This window comes from Pyrus communis, chromosome 9 (genome assembly GCF_041283825.1).
Source record: "Pyrus communis isolate YQ-2024b chromosome 9, ASM4128382v1, whole genome shotgun sequence".
NCBI lineage: Eukaryota > Viridiplantae > Streptophyta > Magnoliopsida > Rosales > Rosaceae > Pyrus > Pyrus communis.
Window position 1 is genome coordinate 21,348,559 of NC_142573.1, and position 21,958 is coordinate 21,370,516.

The 21,958-nt window shown below is 37.8% G+C and overlaps 1 long non-coding RNA gene across 1 annotated transcript; it reads right to left on the reverse strand.

Moving 5' to 3' along the window:
• Positions 1–17,788: 17,788 nt before the first annotated feature.
• On the reverse strand, positions 17,789–19,165 carry LOC148694392 (uncharacterized). Its single transcript, XR_015966293.1, has 2 exons — positions 18,942–19,165; positions 17,789–18,803 (listed from the first exon to the last, which is right to left on the reverse strand). It is a non-coding gene; the product is annotated as an uncharacterized LOC148694392 (long non-coding RNA).
• Positions 19,166–21,958: the final 2,793 nt, after the last annotated feature.

Sequence of the window (21,958 nt, forward strand, 5' to 3'; positions counted from 1 at the left end):
CGAAGTAGAGTACGAAACCCTACTAGCAGGCCTTCGAATGGCAAAAGACTTGGCGTTGAAAAAGCTTGCAATTCATTCTAATTCCTAACTAATCATTAGCTAGACTACTAGGGATTACATGGCAAAACATCTGAAGATGGCGCAATACCTAGAGAAGGTACGAAAGTAACTCGGGGTGTTTCAAACTTACACCCTCACTCAAGTTCCGCGGGCAGACAACACCCATGCAGATGCGCTAGTCGGCCTAGGCTCTGCCTTTAACCACCAACTCAAATGCTCTATTCTAGTGGAGTACCTAGACAAGCCAAGCATAGAGGCGAAGCCAACAGCCGATGTGTCACTGGTTAATATAACTCAAAATCGACAAGATTCCATTATAGACTATATGGTCAATGGCACACTCCCTATGGAAAGATTGGAGTCTAGAAATCTCCAAACAAAGGCAGCATGTTACTACATGTAGAACGACATTCTCATTCGAAGATCCTACATTAAACCACATCTCTGCTGCCTAGCCCTTCCTGATGACCTAAAGGTTCTAAGTTCAATTTACGAAGGCGTTTGTGGAAATCATAGGCCGATCCTTAACACAAAAGGCTCTTAATGCAGCATGTTACTGGCCTACTATGCATCAAGACACTGAGGAATTAGTACAAAAGTACGACTGTTGCCAATGCTACAAGCTGGTACCAGCACTGTTTGCCAGCGAACTACACCCGCAAACGAGTCTTTGGCCATTCATGTAGTGGGCAATGAACTTGGTAGGGCTAATGCCTCTCACTACTAGGGGTAGAAGCATGATGATCGTGGCAACTGACTACTTCACCAAGTGGGTGGAAGTAGAGTCCACGACAACCATAACTCAGACGAATATAGAGCGCTTCATATAGAGGAACATCATTTGTCGATTTGGCATCCTTCAATCCATCATCACAGACAACGGCCCACAATTCATAGGCAAAGTTCTTCCAAAAATATGGCATCAAGCAACACATGTCCACGCCGAGGTATCCCTAAGGCAATGGGTAGGCCGAAGCATCCAACAAGATGATTATCGACTGCCTTAAGAAATCCCTCTCCGACAAGAAAGATAAATGGCAAGACGAACTTCCCAGATGTTTATCAGCATATCGTACAACCAAAACATGAGCAACCGGTGAGACTCTTTTCTCTTTGGCATTTGGTTTAGAAGCAATCATTCTTCCCAATTTCATCGTGCTAAGTATCAGCACTCTACTGCCAAGCATCGAGCAGAACAGAAATGAGATGGCCACAAACTTAGATTTAGCAGAGGAGAAACGCGATAAGGTTATCACTTGCATTGCAGCCTATCAATAGTAGCTCATCTCCAGCTACAACAAAAGGGCCAAGATCCGGCTGTTCCAGCCCGAAGATCTAGTCCTAAGAAAAACCTTCATCACTGCCCGCAAAGAAGGCTTTAAAAATATAGATCCCATTTGGGAAGGTCCGTACAAGATCAGCAAAGTAAACGGTAAGGGTAGTTACACCCTCGCCACCATGAACGACAAAGAGATTGAAAAGCAGTGGAACACCTAAAATCTGAGAAAGTACCATGCGTGACCTCCTGCTACATCAAAGCCTGAAGACTCAAGCAGCTCGATGGGCACCACCTCACAAGCCGATGACTATCTAGTTGTTATGCAGTTCTTACCTTACAGCTAAGTTTTCATTCGTTGCATTCATTTTTCAATGAGGAATTCAGAAGTAATTTACAACTTGGCTCAGCTGCATGCTTACAACAACTTATCATTCATGCACTTCAAAAGAAGACCGCACCCTTCTTAGGGACTTATCGCATGAATTGCGCCACCTTGGGGACCAACCATGCTCTCCAATGTAAGAGGGTAAACCAATTCCCTGACACCCACATGGGTTTGCTCTTCATTATGGAATGACAAACTATACACTCCGAATATCCAGACGTGGATGAGTCGGGCTGCCATGATGTAACTAGGTGCACAATGGCTTGCGACGAGATTTCTAAAAGTAGCCATAATGGTCTTTTTCAAGGGTTAGCTAACTGAAGGATTTTGGGTCTCTTGGCCTAATCTATATGGAACCAAGCCTCAGAGACGGAGGAGGCACATTATGCAATATGCCCTATGAACGGCTGCCCTAGACCCTAAAGCTGTTACCGAGTGCACTAAAGTAGCAGACAGTTTCCAAAAAACTGCCTACGACTTGCCCTTCGAGGAATGAGGAACACTAAACTTGTACAACCACATGTTTTTGTGAAAGATTAAACAAGTTAGTGTGCATACACGAAGCTTTATCCAATGTCGACATGCTACGCAGTCGATAAGCTTCACCTCTGTCAAAACGCAGAATGTTCATTTAAGATCTACACTAATTCCTAAAGTGTTATGATACTTGTTACGCAACCCACAAAATTGGTTAAATAAAAGCAAGGAGTTCTCTCGGACATTTGCTTACTAAATTCCATATAACCTCGTACTTATGATACGAAAGGTTAGTGGATTTCATGACCCAAAAATCTTTAGTATGTTGTGATGCAGGCCACATAGCTCAAAAGATTAAAGAAAGCCAAGGTTAACAGCCTAGTGGTCACGCAGACTCATCTGCTTCTATAAGTAAGGCATCCGACTGCATACCCTGTGGTTAACAACGTTGCAAAAATTCTACACCAACACCTACGGCTACATAGGCTACGTGGGCCTATCTGCTTATAGAAAAGTAACACGTATGTCGTTGGTCTAAAGATCAAAGGTTGGGCGTCAACAAAAGAAGCGAAGATGAAGAAAAGAGAAGGAATCAAGTTTATTAAATTTTCTAGCAAAATTGATAAACAAATAGCAAAGGCAAAAGGAGTTCAAGCCAAACAAAGCAAGAAAGCAACAAGGAAAACAAAGAAAACCCTAAAAGCTACCTAGAAGACTACTCTTCAGCTACTTGGACATCCCACGACTACTTGGTCGCCACATCTTCAGTAACCGTGACATTCTCAGCAGCGACATCATCCAGCGTTTTACCCTTGGCTGCCCTAGCCTGGGCACCAACTTTTTCAACTACTACACCAATGAAAGCCTCAAAAGTAAAGGCAAGCAAGTCTTTTGGAGAAATAGAGAAGGTCTCGAAGTCTTTCCCAACAAACTCAAAGTTAGATGACCTACCAAATAGATGATCTACATAACCCAGCTTGTAGAAATCGACCTGACTCTGAACAAGCTCAGCCTTGAGCTCAGCCTTTTCACCCTTCAGTTGCTCGTTCTCCTCGAGTAAGCCAATATGGATGCGCTACAGCTTATCCACTTCCTTATTTAGACTTTCGTTAATCTTCATTGAACCTTGGAGTTCTAACATTTGAGGTTCAATCCTATCGATGATTTTTTTGAAGTGGATCACTTGATTATAACAGCAATCCACTATTCATCCTTTGTGTGCAGCAGAACGAAGCTCAAAAATGTCACGCTCAAGATCTTGAATCTGACATATATAACATCCAATCTCTTTCTCTGCACTTTCATACTTAACTTGGATCGCGTCAAGCCTAATCTTCAAATCAACGATCTCTTGGTGAGCAATCTCAAGCTGCAGAGAAGTGGGGGCTAAGATATTAGACCCTTTAAAGCGACAACTCAGATTCCAATCTTTTGACCTTCTCGGTATAGGAATAAGCTTTAGCTGCCATGTCTTTGCCACCTCCTTGGCATCCTTAGTATCCTCTTGGTCAAGGAGCATAGACTCGATAGCCAAAATCGTCGTTTTCTGCATCATAGCAAGCATAACAGTCATTCTATATTCGGCCATATACTTCGCAAAAGAATTTGGGCAAACAACCCCTTTAACGCAGACAACAAGCTTGGCATACACGTTCATATTTTCAAGCAGATCTGGTTTCGAGAGTGCCCAAATCTCAGCAGCCTCCCCAGAAACAAGCTTGGTAGATTTCTCACAACTACCAACGCGAGCAGTCTCCTCTTCCTCAATAGGCGAATCAGTCTCAGTAGCGAGGGGAGTGGGCTTTAGCGTCACTTTAGCAGTAGGGCCTACCTTATCGCTCTTTATAGTGGTAAACCTCTCCAAATGTGAACCAGACTTAGCTCCCGATGAATGTCTTGGCACAAATTTCGACACTAGGGGCACGACATAACCTCTACGCTGAGCAATTTGATCAACAATTGTACTAGCCATCTTCGGCATAGCAGGTGTCACCAATTTAGATCTAGCAGCCCTATCTTTATTTCCCTTGGAAGAAGTTAAATCAATCACAAGCCAATCTGTAACAGGTGTTCTCATGAGCAGTGGAGGAAGTTTTCGACTTTTTCTCAACCAACATCTCTTGAGCAGGTGAGGAAGATATTTTCTTTCCACTTTCATTCACAGCAGGCTCCACGACAGCGATCGGATGAGCCAATGCCTTTACCTTGATCTGCTTTATATCATTTCTCAAGGGCAGCCTACCTTTTTCCCAGCGAAGAAGACTAAGCAGTCAATGCCATTCACGGTACTCAAAAGGGACACCTAGAGCAACAAGCACCTTCTTCATATTTGGAGAAGTCTTGGGAGTTAAGCCACATTTTGAATCTACATAAACAGAGAAGGATAATCAATAAATCAAAGAGCAGCTCAACAAAAGTATAAAGCAGCCTAGAGACTAAGCAGTCTACTTACAGGTGATGAAAATCGTCGTAACACACAACTCAGGGAAAGAATCAGACTCCCACTCTCCACTTATCTCCAAAGTCTCATTGGCCCAGTTATGATTTTTTTTGCTTGAATGATCGAAGAGCCTATGGCGGGATCGCAACTGCCCAACTCTTTCAATGTGGCTTATGCCAAAAAAGTACCAAAATTCGTTGATGGTCATATCTAAGTCAAAGAATTGGCTTAGATTAAGGAACACCACCATCACACGGACCACATTTGGAGAACATTCAGTGGGGGCACACTTCATGAAGCAAAGCCCTTATTGGAAGAAAATCAGCTTGTGGAAGGTAAATCCCAACACGAAGTAGTAGGGGTGAAACTTGATGGCTCTCTGAGCCCTATTACATGGCTCACGGCTGCTACTTTCCTTGACATGCTTCACACACACCCCCGATGAAATGGCGTGCCTATATGCCTCAAAAAAGTCTCTAAACGAGTCATCGGAGCTAATTTTGAAGTGAGCAGCCTTGAAGTAGCCCACCTTACTCAAAGACCCACCTTGGCGGTACAATGGCGGCACACCATCATCACCCTTGTGGCTTAAAGAAGACATGCTCGAGGAAATTCTACAAAGACGCGAGGAAATTTTGTTAGACAACTGCACAAAAAAAAAAAAAAAAAATATATATATATATATATATGTATGTATGTATGTATGTATCAGGCCCCCATGGCCGAAGACCGCAGAAGCCTAGCAACCACGCTAGGCCTCACGGCCTAGTCTATCTCCCTTTTGGCCCAAGAGGCATCTCAGGGGCAAGCACCCCTTAGCTCACTCAAACGGGCTACGTTTGGCGATCCACAAGCTTAGCAGCCCTTGGCCCCTTTCACCTCTCTTCACACACGGGCCCGAGCCCATAAAGGAAGGAGGCTCATGCCTCTTTGGCGCAATCCATCGCACCAGCCTCGCCCATGCTAGGTCTAGCCCAATGCTCTAGCGCCTATTAGCTCTGCCTAATCCGAGCCGCACCTAGCCAAGCCAGTAGCCCCATCGAGCCGACAGCCGCAAGCCACCCACGGTAGCCATGCCGTGGCTTTCCAGTCACATTTTCACACAATCTCAACCCCTGTTGAGCCAAATTTAAAGCCCTGAGGCTTCCAATAATTAAGAAGAGAAGGAAAATTAAAATTTTTCTTACCTTGGTGTGGTGTGAAGATGAAGAAAGGAATGAAATACACTCATTTGCATGGGCAAGTGTAAAAGATTGCTAGGGGAGGGGGAACAAATATCCTCTAGCTTTCTCTCTTTTGTAAGGTAATGTAAATTGCTTTCTGAAGTTGATTTAATCATCTACTTAAGGTAGACTTAAATAGACTTTAGAGTAATTTATTTCCCTTTCCTAGAAGGATCTAATTTCCAATTAATGTGGGAATTTACAACAAAATAGGAAATAATATTATGTTTCCTAAAGCAAGGGAAAATCTCTACACCTGCTGCCCTTTCTTGCAAGCAGCCCAACAGGTGTGGGGGCATTTGTGGAGCCAAAAATAATCAAGAAAATTATGGATGCGACACGTTGACTTTTGGGTTAAAAGGACAAAATTACCCTCAAGGGACACCGAAATTCCCACGCGCATGCAACGTACAATAATGGCTCAATCAAGGAAAAGTCAAAGGTGATCAAAATGGTATTTATTCAAATCCCTCTCATCACTCCTCATCAAATCCCCACTCAAAAGGTAACTCCCAATTATCCTATTGAAATTAGGATTGATTGCCTAGATTAATTGGAAGATATTATTTCACATAATATCTTGCAATTAAATCCCTAATTCCACCAAAAGTGGACGGACCTTATTCTCCATATAGGGATGGCCGCACCCCTATAAATAGTCCAATTTTCTCCACTAAAATCTCCACACCTCTATCGTGGGCGTGTGAGGCTCTTGGCCTTGATCTTAGGTGTTATTATTTTGCAGGTACATTTTCGTCAAAGGAGAAGATAGTGGAAATTTGTATCCATAGGTTTATTTGTCATTATTTGTGGTTAGTGGGGAATTAAGATGGAGTCTTTAACTTTTCATCTTTTGTAACTCTTGTAACCTTTTTTCCTTGTTAATTTGTGTTTATTATCTTATTCACCAAGGGTGATAATAAACATATAATTATTAGCATTTTCTAATGTCTTTTTATTTATGAACCCACTACCAATTTCCTAATAACTACAATCTTTATTCCTCCATACTTTGTATCTTTTACTTATATTGGCCAAAGAAGGGTGTTCTTGTGGTGGAGCTTTGGACTCTTCTCTTTTTGTGCAAAAAGGTTTGAGTCCCACAATTTAGTTGGGCTGTTGTATCTTGGAGGGGACACGTCAAGAGATATACTGCTGCACCAGTTCATTAACTTTTGTCAAACCACAGTGGGCTTGAATCCTTGCCTCAGCCTAATTGTCTACGTGCTTCTTAGAAGAGTATTACAATTTTCTTGTAATTTTCCCAACAGTACGAATCCTTTTTTTTAATCGTTTTTATCAAAAGTGAGGTCTTTTACTATTAAGAATCAATCTCAAATTGATGAAAGAAAAGACTTTGCATGGGCTACTCTCCATATTGCCGAATAATTTTATGGTAGAACTCAAACTTTCTTCATTTATTGCAAATACCCTCAGTAGTTCAGGCCATATTTGTGCAATCTTCTCATTACATATGCTAAAGAATATTTACCAAATTTGAAATTTAAGACTAACCCATTTTTATTTGATGCCTAATCTGTAATGGGTTCATTCCAAAAAACCAGGTGGGAGCTGAATCCTAAGCACTTTCATACTGATATTTGTTGGGAAGCCACATCCATAGTAAACCAAAAGACACAAGGCTCAGAGTCCCTCTTAGGCCTTGCAGCATCCACTGGCCTCACTGTCATGATTGTCATTCTATCGACAAGCTATATTTCTGGGGCCCATCTCAACCCTTCAGCCACCACTGCCTTGGTTGCACTTAAGCACTTCTCGAGGAAACATGTGAGTGATAAGTTATGAACACACAATAATGGCCACTGCATCTCAGAAATAATTACCAAAATGCCAGTGTTCTAGATCTTCAGAGTATTGGTGTTTGTTTATATCTGTTGATTCTCTTTTAATATATTCGACCCAAAGGCTACAAACAAGGTGCATCGGGAACACAGTGGCAGTGCAAAAATAACTTCTCGGTCATAATTCTAGGGCTAATGTTAACTAGGGTATGTTTTAGCGCATGTGCCAGTATATGTGGGAGCACAAGTTATGGCATCGGTTTGTGCTGCATTTGCATTGAAGGTGATATTTCATGCAATAATGGGAGGTGGAGTGATAGTTCTTTCAGGGAGTTGGAGTCATCCAATAATGGGAGTTAAATTCATTATTAACTTCAACCTCATGTTTGTTGTCACTGATGTGGCCACCGACACTAGAGCTGTAAGTTCATCTCTTTCTAAGTTTCTAATGTAAATTTAAGTGGTGGATTGTCCTAATGGTTAAGGTCTTCCTCTATCTTCAACGCATTGCGTCGCATGTTCAAACACTCATCTCTCCTTTTAGAGTAACTAGAAATATCGCTTGTGTTACAAACAAGATTTTGGTATTAGTTTTGAGGGTGAAATAGAAATATATGTTGGATTTGTCCAACATAAAGCAACCTTAATATGGTCTACTATATGCAATAGGAATGTAACATTAGAGAATAATATATATTGTTATTTGATTAGCCAAAGATATCAATCCTATATTGTGAGTCTTATATAGGAAATAGGATTGATAAAATCCTTATACGATTATAACGATGATACATTACTTGGAGGTCAAGAAAGTAGATTTAGTGTCTCCTCTCCTCTAGGGAAGGGACTTTAAGTCTTTGGCCTATATAAATATGGGAAATTTTATTTAAACCCATTTAACCTCTTTTTACACCCAACTTAAAATTTAAATATTACTTGTCTATTTTACCCTATTGCATAATTACTATTAAGTACAAAATGAAATTAATAATAAAACTCAAATTTATCAATAAACCCAAACACTATAATTAAACACTATGATCCCTCTTTGTTTATCTTACGTTTATTTTGGCTAAAATCCTAATAGCTCTCATGGAGAAAAAATTTATTGATGGATGGTGATTTTGAAGTTTTGAATCCTCTAACATAGGTATGACTCAATTTATGAATTTTTTGTTCATTTGATTTCAAATTTTTAGAGAGTAGGAAGTTATTTACTGTAATTTTTTTCAACAAATACAACGAAAGCATCCTACCTTCCGCTAAAACAACAACGAAAGCATCCAAGAATGAAAAACGTTCGGAGTGAAAGGATCCAGTAACTGGTTGAATTGGCAAACAACTGAGAGAAGTCAAACTCTATGCTCCTTTCTTGCGGTTCTAATGAAAACCACATTCCCTTCCCTTTTCAAGTCTGTTACGAAAACCCACCGGGCTCGAAGGTCACACGAATTCGTAAGGAAGCATTTCCTGCGGGCATCGATACAGAGCTTCTATGGAAACAAATATTGACCATGTCACTCAATCTCATATTCTCCCAAGAGGAGACTCATTCACGTGATCATCGACCAGCCATAGATCATAATCATGGAAGCGTTTTATCTTCTTCTCAAAGCCCAGGATATAATTATTGTGAATTATAACATGCATCCCTTTAGTTTCTCGCACCCACGTCTTGTTCTTAAAGTATAATCCTCCAGTTAAGAATGCTGCCTGTGGCAGCAGGTAGGGATCCACTTTGTTAACGAGTTTGTTGTCTAATGCCCAGTTAAAAGTAGGTTGATCATTCGCTTTTTTCTCTCTGGACCATGATTGATCTTTAAGTTCCTTGATCCACTTCTTAATAACCATCTTTAGGTTCCTGCAGGTAACAATTGAATTATCAGCTTTTGTGTTGTGGAAAACCATGCAAATAAATTAGGTCTAAACACATCAAATTTAGCTTCTAAAAATCAAATGGGTGTAAAAATAAATCCACATATTGAATTGGGTTTATGGGGGTATATTAGGTATTAAATTTGGGTTTAAAGAGATATTAATAGTTTAGTTAAAAATCAAATGGGTGCAAAGAGTAAGTTGGGTGTAGAAATATGTTAGATGGGTTTAAATAAAATTTCCCTATAAATATTGGTCCTTGTTAAGACTACGCAACAGCTTCCCATGGAGCATTGTGTTAAGGCTAGGAATTCACAGAAGACTTGATGTTTTTTTTCTCGGTGCAATCTGATTCCATGGCTGCTGCAGGAGCGTCTTCAGGTTAGAGTTCTTTCAATTATTTACGTGTGTTACTTACATGCATGTAGTGTTTTAATTATATAACCTTAATAGATAACAATTGGAATCATAGTCCTAGGTTATATGGTTTAAACCTACGATTGTTGTCATGATTAATACTCATATAATTTGTATGAATGAATGGTACACTGGTGCTTATAAAGTTTGCGTGGCCAGTATCTATATTGCCCAATTAGATCATATATTCAAGCCTAGCCGTTTATCATGAAATAGCTGAGTAATATAATCAAATTGCTGCTCATAATTGCATTTAAAATCATAACATGGATGTCGTTCATCTGCCTATCATGTTTTCATGGTTAGAATTTACATGGCATAACATGATATGTGTATTGTACCAGCTGTGGTATTTCCATCTTCTCATAAGTGCTAGAAACTACCATGAAGGTAACTGTAAAATGCATATACTAGTGTTAGAAGCATTTTAATTCATTAGCCTGCAGATGTTGAGTTAATCTTGTCTTATGAAGGTATTGGGATGTTTAATGCAAAGTGTGTATGTTATTCATCCAGTTATGAATGTTGTGAACACTGTTCAAACCTGAAGTGGTACAAACTACAAAAAGTGGAAGCAAGACATAGATATATGTCTGGGATTGATGGATCTTGACATAGCTATTAGGGAGGACTCTCTTCCATAACCTGCTGTAAATGCAGCTGCTGATGTCAAGGCCAAATTTGAAAAGGCAAATCGCATTGCTCTTTTAGTGATAAAAAACCCGATAGTGAGAAGGGTGGATCGAATCAGTCAAAGCTTGGTGTGAAAAAAGAGTTCCAAAAGTATCAAAGGAAAGTGCTTCTTTTTCAAGAAACCTGGACACATGGAAAGAAACTGTCAGAAATATAAGAAGTGGACTGAAAGTGGCAAGGGAAAAGGTAATATTGTGATTTATAAAGGTGAAGTATTAGTGTATTTTAAAGCAAATAACATTGAATTTGCTAGAGATTCATGGTGGATTTACAGTGGTGCTTCAATACATGTGACAAATTCTTTGCAGGACTTCATAAATAGGTGGGTGCCAAGAAAGGATGAAATCTAAGTGATTGTGGGAAATGGTGACAAAGCTGCTGTCAAGTTCTTTGGAATAGTTAGGATTAAGTTAGAGGCTAGTCTTATTTTGGATTTGCAAGATGTCTGTTATGTACCTTCAATTAGAAGGAATCTAGTATCAATTAGTCAATTTGTTAAGAAGAAATTCGAATTATCAATAAATGACAGTGGCTTCATTATTTATCAGAACTTGCAAGTTATTGGGAATGGTTTTCATATTTATGGCTAATATGGTTGGACAGAAATTCTTGTTACATGTCTAATATGGTTGGACAGAAAAGACTTAATCAAACTGAGACATCATCCACTCTTTGGCACAGAAGATTAGGTCACATTTCGATCGAAAGGGTTAAAACTTTGAGCAAGATTGGTGTATTACCAGAACTTGAACAAGATAATCATGTCATATGTATTGAATGCATCTAAGGAAAAATGGTAAATTCACAAAAAAATTATGTAACTGAAGCATTGATTTGCTTGAGCTTGTGCACACTGATATATGCAGACCTTTCCCTACTCCAACATATGATGGTGATAAATATTTTATAATCTTCATAGATGACTTCTCAAGATACTTTTATTTGTATCTGCTCTCTGAAAAATCCAATGCACTTATGGCCTTCAAAATTTACAGGGCTAAGGTTGAGAAACAACTAGACAGAAAGATTAAAGTGGCGAGGTACAATAGAGGTGGTGAATACTATGGAAAATGAAGGAGTCGTGGCCCAATACACGAATCCTAGTACTCCACAACAAAATGGAGTTTCAGAGAGGAAGAATCGCACTTTAAATGACATGTTAAGAAGAATGATGAGTGCTACAAGCTTACGTATATTCTTGTGGGGTGATGCTATCAAGACTGCAAATTATATATCCAATAGGGTCCCTAGCAAATCTGTGACTACAACACCTTTCGAATTATGGTACAAAAGGAAGCCAAATTTGCATCATTTATGAATTTAGGGTTGCAGGCTGAAGCAAGGGTATATAACCCTCAAGAAAGGAAACTAGACCCTAAGACAGTGAGCTGTTATTTCGTGGGATACCCTAATTGAACAAAAGGCTACATGTTCTATTGTCCCAACTATTCTATGAGGTATATTGAAACTGGAAAAGTAAAATTCATAGAGGAAAGATCAATGGAAGCAACAAACAATGAGATTGATTTTGAGAGTTAAATGAAGAAAATACAACACAGAAAACAAAAGGAAGTGACATACACATTAACACTGATTCACTGCGTCATATCATTCTTGATGAAGGCAATTAGTTAACTTTGGAGCATGTTGCGCTAGTTACAAATAATGGTGCACACGAAGTTCAAATAAATAATGATAAGGATGCAGTGGATGACCAAGCAATACATGATGGTGCAACTAATGCAGTGCAGACACAAAATCAAACTAAAGAAGAAATTCTAGACCATATTGCACCTGCACTTAGAAAATCAACAAGATTAAGAAAACCTACAATCTCAGATGATTTTGTTGTGTATCTGAATAAGGCTGACATTGACATTGGGGAGCCATCAACTTACAAAGAAGCAATAAATAGTCTACAACAAGAGGAATGTTTAAAAGTTATAGAATCAAAACTTGAGTCAATGCAGAAGAATGGAGTCTGGGAACTTGCAGTTTTACTAGAAGGATCCAAGATAATTGGGTGCAAATGGAATTGAAATTGAAAATGGATACATTGATAAGATCCTGAAAAGGTTTATAAAATGGAATTGAAATTGCACACATTGATAAAATGGATACATTAACAAAAATCTTGTTAAGTGATAATTTCGAGATGAAAGACATGGGAGAAGCTTCATATGTTCTTGGAATTGAAATTACACATGACAGGTAGAGAGGATTACTTAGCTTATCGCAAAATGGATACATTGATAAGATCCTGAAAAGGTTTAACATGTCAAACTGCAATGGCAGGTGAAGTGCCAGTCACTAAGGGAGATAAATTAAGTAATGAGCAATCTCCCAAAACTGATATTGAGAAGAAGGAAATGGATGACAAGCCATATGCTTCAAGGGTTGGTAGCTTAATGTATGCACAAGTGTGCACTAGACCTAATATAACTTTTGCATTAAGTTTATTGGGAAGATATCAGTCCAATCTGGGACAAGCAAATTGGATCGTAGCCAAGAAAGTGATGAGACACTTGTAGAATACCAATGATTATAAGCTAGTTTACAGGAAGGGCAAAGACTTGGAAATTGTTGGCTACTGTGATTTAGATTTCGTAGGATGTTAAGATTCATTGAAGTTGACTTCTAGTTATATATTCATGATGGCAGGAGGTGCTACTTCTTGGAAAAGCATGAAACAAAAAGAACATTGCAATATCCACAATGATGGCTGAATACATGGCATGCTTTGAAGCTACTTCACAGGCTGTATGGATTGGTAAATTTGTAGAAGGGATGAATGTGCTGAAAATCATTGCTAGACCACTACAAATCTTTTGTGACAACACTGCAACTGTGTTCTACTCCAAGAATAACAAAAGGTCTTCAAGGACCAAGCACATGCATATCAAGTACAGACTTATTAGAGAAAAGATCAAACAAGAACTCATCAAGGTTAGCTACATTGACACTACTTCAATGCTTGCAGATCCCTTGAATAAAGCATTGTCAGTTGCAACTTTTAAGCAACTTGTGAAGAATATAGGTTTGATCTCAGATTTTGATATGCTAAGTTAGTAGGAGTAGATGTTATTTTGTCCGTTTTGCAGTGAATAAGTGAGTTGTTATCACAAGGGATTATGGAGATTGTAGTTTGTTACTAAAAGGTTTTGAATGTATGAACTTGTTTTCTGATTAAGCGTTCACATAAGGTTAAATACATACATGCATCTAGGTAAATCTTGTCTGCATTATTTGGGATTTTTCTATATATGTTTAAATTGCAGAAAGGTTGTGATCACTCATTAAGTGACACTCACTTGTATTGACAAGTGTGCAGGCTTGTTTAAAGCATATAGTGTAATTGCATGGTTACCATAAAGAGGATCTAAGATGATATAAGGAAAGACAAAATTACAATTAGGAGTTCATCTCTCGATCATAGTTTGATGGTGTTTCATGTGGATAAAAAGTTCGACATGTGTGATTATGAAGGTTCAAATTATGACAACTTTACAACCTTGTTAGTTCCATGTTGTATGATTTATTTGACAAAAACTTGAGTAAGGATGGGATGAAATCACTGTACATGGCCACTAAAGTTGTATTAGTCTCTAATCTTAAGGCTGAACATTGATATTGCATTTTGTAGACCAAGTGGGAGAATGTTGGATTTGTCCGACATAAATCAACCTTAATATGGTCTATGATATGTAACAAGAATGTATCATTAGAGAATAATATATATTGTGATTTGATTACCCAAAGATATCAATCCTATATTGTGAGTCTTATATAGGAAATAGGATTGATGAAATTCTTATACGATTATAGTTATGATACATTACTTGGAGGTCAAGAACGTAGATTTAGTGTCTCCTTTATGGAAGGGACTTTAAGTTTTTGGCCTATATAAATACTGGTCCTGTGAAGATTAGAACACATGACAAAAAGCTTTCCATAGAGCATTGTGTTAAGGTTAGGAATTCACAGAAGACTTGGTGTTTTTCTTCTCGGTGCAATTTGATTCCATGGCTGTTGTAGGAGCTTCTTCAGGTTAGAGTTCTACCAAATATTTACGTGTGTTACTTACAGGCATGTAGCGTTTTAATTGTATAACCGCAATAGATAACAATATAATATCTTAATGTAAAAACCAAGGTTCTAAAAAAAACGCTAGGCGCTAGTCGGGCGGCGGGCTAGCGCCTAGCGCCTAGGCGGCTAGGCGGGGTCTAGGCGTATTTAGGTAAATTTCTTGTATATCTTGTAAATAAGTGCATATTGACACTTACAAAAAATTATACTTGTATGAAATCCGTGGATAAGATAATAAAAGAATGATAAAATGCAAAAAGAGTATCCAACAAGTCCAAAATTTAAAAACACATTAAGCATATATGCCATATGACCATAGTGAGGAGTATTGTAGGATGACACATGTACAACAAGTTCACAATTTAAAACCACATAAAATGCAAAATAGGAGGAAAATAAGGAAATATAGTAATGTAAGATACCTGCAAATTTACAAAGCCAGGTATCAAACTCTTCTTCACCATATCCCTCCAAGACCCTCTTCGTGTCGGACTCAAACTCAACTTCTTCATCATCTCCTTCTTCTTCTTCCGTGTCCTCATCCGATATAAAATTTTCTTTATGAAGTTCTCTTACTTCAACATCTTTAGAACTCCTGCTAGGCTCTAGGGAACTACCTACCTCCGATGTATCTCCAATTCCCGAACCAAGCTCAAGTTCTTCATCACCACCCTTCACAATCCATCCTTGAGCCATACTAGCTTCACTTGCATAGGCACTTAGACTTAGATAGGATTTTTTTTTTTTTAATTTCATAAAAAAACAAAAAACAAAAAATAAAACCACCTAGCCGCCTAGAGCCTTTTAGTTATAAATTTAATTTTTTAAGAATAATGATTTTCATGTTGAGTATGAATACAAATATCAATTATATGATTTAAAACTTTTAATCGGTCGAGTTACAAACCCCTTTGTGAGAATAATTTTTTCAACTTCAAAAAGCAAATGTATGAGCTACAAACTTTTAATCACTCAAGCTATAAATATCAACAGAACTTTTGAAATTGAAATTATTCCTTTTGAAATTCAGTTTGTGAGAAATATTTTTGTGACATTTAATTGGTGGCATGAGAATAGATAAAGAGTTGGTGAAAGATAATTATGGTTCCCAAGAGATTATATTCATACATTCCAAATTACTTCTCCCACACCTTTTTAATTTTTTAATATTTTTCTATCAAGTGTTAGTGATGTGTAGAAAATATTAAAAAGGTAAAAAGGTGTGTCAGCCTAAGAAGTAGAAACTTGAAACAAATATAGAGATATATTTTATAAATCGGTGACAAGAAAGGTTCTCTCTTAATCCTAGAGGAGGCACCAATGCATACACCAACTATTTAAATCCCAAATGATCTCTCGGGTTCATTGTGAACCAATTTATTTACAATGAGTAAGCAATTGTCATGTCATATGCTATGATATAAAGGAAAACTAATGAAAATGACTTGAAAACTTTGAGTTTTAACAATAAAGACAAAATAAAGGGTAAAGTGAATAGTACTAGGATTGATTTTTTAGTGTAAAAATATGGCTTTTCGTTAAAGTGAACAGTTCCGTGAGCTTTTCGTTAAAACTCCCATGATATAAATATTAGAAAAGTATCTTTCATTCAATGAATAGTAGTTTACATTGGGGTATTTATAAATTTGTCAATAATTGATTAATGACTTAAGTAAAAGACTAATCAAACTTAGGGTATGATTAGTTACATTTTTGTTATAACAAACTATAATAACCTAGCTATGATAATGCTGAGTGTGCTGCTGACATGGAGCTATATTGTTGATCTGTGTCTGTAGTAAATACACACAGTTCACAAGCAAAATGAACACACTCCTAAATTTATGTAGAAACAAGAATACAGCAAGTCAAAATATAAAAGGATGTGAGACACCTCAATGCTATTTCAAGATGATGTCTTGAAACTTTTTGTTTCCTTTTCACAATTGTGCAGGGAAACAAAAGGGGCTTCAACGAACCCAGTGAGAACATTAGGGCCATTTGGGTCTACCTTAATGCACCATTTCTTGGGGCGCTCTTTGGGGCGGGAACCTATACGGCTGTCAAACTGCCAGAGGATGGTGACAATATTGACAAGCCTTCACCAAGGAGCTTCAGAAGATGACTGATCGACATTCTTGTCGGGCCCGCATCAATCATCCAGAAGCTCACATCAGGACACAATGAAATCCAACAGGTGCATAATTAACAATCAAAGTCTAAACACAAAGTTTCATACAAGAGTCAAGGTAGGCTGAAATTTGACAGTGGAATGAAATCCAACAGAAACGTTTCATCATAGTTCCTCAGGTAACCCTTTTGGTATCACAGTACAGTATATATATCCTCCCATTCAAGTTGTCGAACAAACGTATGAGACGGTAGTCTAGGAGAGTTGTAATTGTGTTTACCTCTGTCTTCGTATATAGCCTACGGGCAGTACAAATATCACACAAAAGAAGACACAGCATAACTTCGCAACTAATTTGGTTTCAAGCACAACCGTACCAAAACTCTTCCCCGCTATATCTAACTATTGATTCTTCGCAAAGAAAAAAAAAATTGTTTAAAACCAAGCCAGTATGTCTGTAAACAGTGATTCCATCTCACTTGACAATCATCCAAGCAGCTACACAAGTTGATCTTTCATAAATTAACAAGCGAACAAGCAGTAGACAGTACATATATTGCCAAGTGAACAAGCCGTAAATTTATTTATTTATTTTTTGTCAATCCCGTAAATTGTTTAAAAGAATCCAACTTTTGTTGTTTTGGGTATTTTTTGGGCCGAATTCGTGTTGGCCCATCGCAAAGTGGGAAGTATCCAAGTAAAATTTGAAGAATCCCCTACAAAGAGCATGTGAAACTCGTTTAAACCAAAAGCGGTTTGTGGTCTTGTTTGTCAATTCGGACTATATTGATTCTTTTAGTCGGGTAAGATAAATAATTATCGGATAGTATTAATTAAATTAGTAAGGTATTTTGTGCAATATCGGATTAATGATCGTATTACCTATATGTTTGATACTCGATAAGAGGAATTCAAAATAATAAGATAAAAAATGATGATTAATGAAAAAGAACAAACAATACAATTACTTCTAGCTTCAATTTGCTTATTTTCATCCAATTTCCGAGCACAAAAAAATAAAACAAGACAAATCATAAACCCCATGGGCTGCCCAATGGCAACCATAATCACCACAGCGAAAATTTGTTCAATCCTAAATATCCATCAACCAAGCACGAACCGACTTCGCCTCCACCCCGAGTAGACCTTGGATCTTGGAAGGATTACAGAGAGAGGCAATGATTTTGAAAGGATTGCAGAATTGGGTCTGGGAAGGATTGCAGAATTATTATCGCATTGCTTCATTCATTCTACAGCTAACACTTTATTTTTTGGTTTTCGAACACACTCCTGCGAAGTAGTGGATGCCAGTCCTGGCCGGGTTCTGGGTTTTCATGGCCGGAACCGACGCGGGAGTTAGAATCAAATGTGGGTTCCATGAGGTAAGCTCGTCGAGCTCGTCTATGGCGGCCTTGGCCTTCTTGATTAGCCAATCGACGGCCTTGCTGGTCGGTACGGAGGAAGAAGAATGAGGAGAGACACGAAGCTGACTAATTATCCCTCCCTTTTAGGGTGTATTAGTTAGCAGTTGTAGGTATAGTCTGGGATTGAGGTGATTTTTATAAAAAGTTGGTATAGAAAAAGCTGGGGTATTTTTGCGTTTGGTAAACTTCTAATTTTAGTTTTGTTTTTCATAGTTTAGGGTGAAAAAAAGTAAAAAAACAGAAGCAACAAAAGGTAGCTTTGAAAAGTTGGCTTTTCAGGCAAACCTCTAAAACACGGATGAACAGTAACCATTTAATGAAAATTTCTGACAATCCTACCCTCCCTTCATCTCTATCATCCCCTTTATGCTCCTTCAAGCTTCATCTCTACCAAAGATCTTTGAAGATTTGTGTCGCCCCCACTATGAATCTACCTTGTCCCTCCTCGTGAAGATTTGAATCGTCACCACTAGAGACCCACAAGGGTCGCCAGGAGGAGAGCCCTAGACTGCTGTCATCACAAATTAACCAAAGTTGTTATACTCAAATGTGCTTGAAACTAAATCAGAATTAGCAGAGGAAGATTGCGTGTTATGAGAAACCACAAATTCGTTGAGGAAGATTGCGGCGGGAAGGTCTTTCCTACAACCTTGCGGCGAAGAATCAAAGATGTGCATCATCCTCCACAACAAGATTGTGGCGGGGAGGTCTTTGTGCTTGGAGCAAAGTGAGGGAGGAGTGGAATCAGGTTTTTGGGTTTTATTCTTCCTTTTCTTCTTTGGGGTCCCATGGATAAGCTTGGTTTTGGGGAACGAAGAAAAAGAAATATGATAGATAAGCAGCGGAGGAAACAAAGAAAAAGAAATATGATAGATAAGCTTGGTTTTGGTCATTTCACAGCGTCACAGCTGTTTTGCATAAAAATTTACCAAATACTATCATATTGTTTTTTTTTTCTTTCCAAAAGTACTTTTACAAAAACGTTTACCAAACACTCTGCTGCTTTATTTCATAGTTGCTTATTCTTATAACATAGCAGAAACAGTTTTTTTTCAAAGCACACTAATACCAAATCAGTCTGCAGACCGCACAAAATAAACGGATCCATATTATTAATCAGCCGCCTATTTAATACAAAAATGTACCAAACAAGTAGACCCGTATTATTAATCTTACTGGGTGTGTTTTACGAGCTGCCAAACAGAAAGAATAGCTTTATAAAACGTATTAGATTCCTTTACTTCATGGCATAAAACTAGTGGAAGAAGAATGGAAAAAGTTAAAGATGTTATAATTTCTTGAAAAATACGTTCTAGCTTTAAATTAATTTTTCTAGCTAATAACCGTAATGTATTATATTGATAGAGAAAAAGAGAGAACCGTCTACACCAATTATCTTATAGTTTTCACATGGTGATGACAATTAGGGCTGTCGCTTAAACTTTTTTAAAGTAATTTTTTGGGGTCTTAATTATGTTTGGCAAATGAAAAAAAAAAAAAAAAACTGATTTTTTTTCTTTTCAAAATCATGGGTCCATAACAGCGCAAAAAGCAGAAACAGCTTTAAACTTGCTTTTCAAATTTTATTTTTTTATTTTTTTCATTGGAGGCAGCTGAACAATACTAATTAATGAAACTTTCATATAGACAATCCTATTCCTATTTTTATTTTTGCTAAAAACACTTTTAGCACTATAGTTTACCAAACACCTCTTTTCACAACTATTTATTTTCACATCACAATAGAAGCAGTTTTGATAAAAAAACTTAACCTCTAGTTGGTCATTGTGAAGTTCATCTTTGTTTTCCGGAAGCAATTACTCACCTTAACCAACGTACCAAACGAAGCATTGTGTTTAACTTTCCTCTTTTCTCTCTGTGAGAGTTCTTCCCTTTGTTTGAGGGTGCGTCTCACCATATTGTGTGAGTGATTTCCCGATCGTGCTTCCGTTTGGTGCCGCCGATCCTAGATGCGGCTGGGATTGGTGGGTGGTCTTTTTATTTTGCTTTTTCTTTCTTCTCCCCTTCCATATGTTGATGGTCTTTCTCTTTTTCCTTGGGCTTTTTTGCTTTTGTTTTTTCTTTCTTCTCCCCTTCCATCTGCTAATGGTTCTTCTCCTTTTCCTCTTTGGCTTTTCCCATCCCCTAACCCCGGTGGGTATCCCTTTTCATGGCCCTTCCTTGCTTCGTTTTTCAACCATGGTTTATGTAGAGTTCGTGTGTAGAGTTCCGGTGTCGTATCTGGTTCGGGTGTTTCCCACACCACCACGTTCTCCTTGTTGTTTGCCATTCACAGCGGTGTTGCTCTAAATTTTCCCAGAGCTTCTTCCCAATGGTTGGCTTCTCTCTTGCCAACTATCTCTTGTTAATGGCTGTGTGCAGGTGGCACCTGTGGAGGTGATGATCGGCGGTGGACGGAGGATTGGATGGCTGGCTGCTTCTCGGATTGGCGGTGGAAAGCACAGTAGATGTTTCTTGGATGTTCGTTTTTGTTTGGGCTTCATTGTTGTTGCTCATTTTCTGTGTTTTCTTTGTTTTTAGGCATGTTCTTTGTTTGTTTCAAGAAATAAATTGGGTCCTTGTTTTGTTTGTTAGTGTGTGTTTGTTTTAATAAAAGCTCATTGTTGACGATCCTTTTGGATATCACTTTCCAAAAAAAAAAAAAAAAATAACAGAGCATTTTGTTTTCATCAGAACTTATGGAAAATTATAACATTCATGTAGTTGAATCAAGGAGGAACAACTTTGAGAATTCTCAGTCTCACACACGTGCAAAGACGGAAGACCAAATCATTTGCTTCTTAAATTTCTTCCTACCTTTGCAAGATTAGTATTCATCAATTTGGTCGTATATAATTAATTTTCTTTTTTGAAAAAGGTCGTATATATAAATTAATTAACTTAACGTAGACATGAAAAATCCCTTAAAATTCTTGAATGGGAATATGGTACAGGTTCAATGGATAATTTGACCGTTACGTGCCAGATTGCCAAAAGTATACTAATCTTGGTCACCAATGATGCTTCTTGAGTTTGGCATTTAGCTACTTGCATGTCACTTCTGTGTTTGTGGTGCCAAACATTCAAGCCATACGATTTAATTGAAAACGACCTCTTATAAATTATTCGTTGCAAATAAACCTACCAATTTTTGTTAGATCGGTGTTATCTATTCATATTATGATACGTTAATTATTTCATAATTTTGATGCTCATAGTCATAAAGCGTGTGTAAGAAGGATATCCTGTTACTTGTTGACTTCAGTGCTAGTAGGAAAAAAAAATATACACGTTTTGTACTTTCTTTTTTGTTTGTTTTGTTACCTTTATTAGTAAGCAAACAGAAAAACGAACCTAAAACCTCAAGGGTAAAAGTAAATGTTTTTTAACAATTTGAAGTGCAAGACTTAACCAATGCTTTAAACTAAAAATAGCTAGTGCCACTTAGTATTACGGTCTAATGATATTCCTCTTTATTTGTAAGTAAGAGGTCTTAAGTTCGATTTTCGCCGTAAACGAATTTGACCCACATTACTGCTACCCCATTATGAGACTAAATTCAACCCCATCTTTTTAGAGCAAATAATATCGCTTGTTTAAAAAAAAAAATAGAAAAAAAAAAAAACTTAAAATAGCTAGAAGACCCAAAAGACACTTTGACTACAA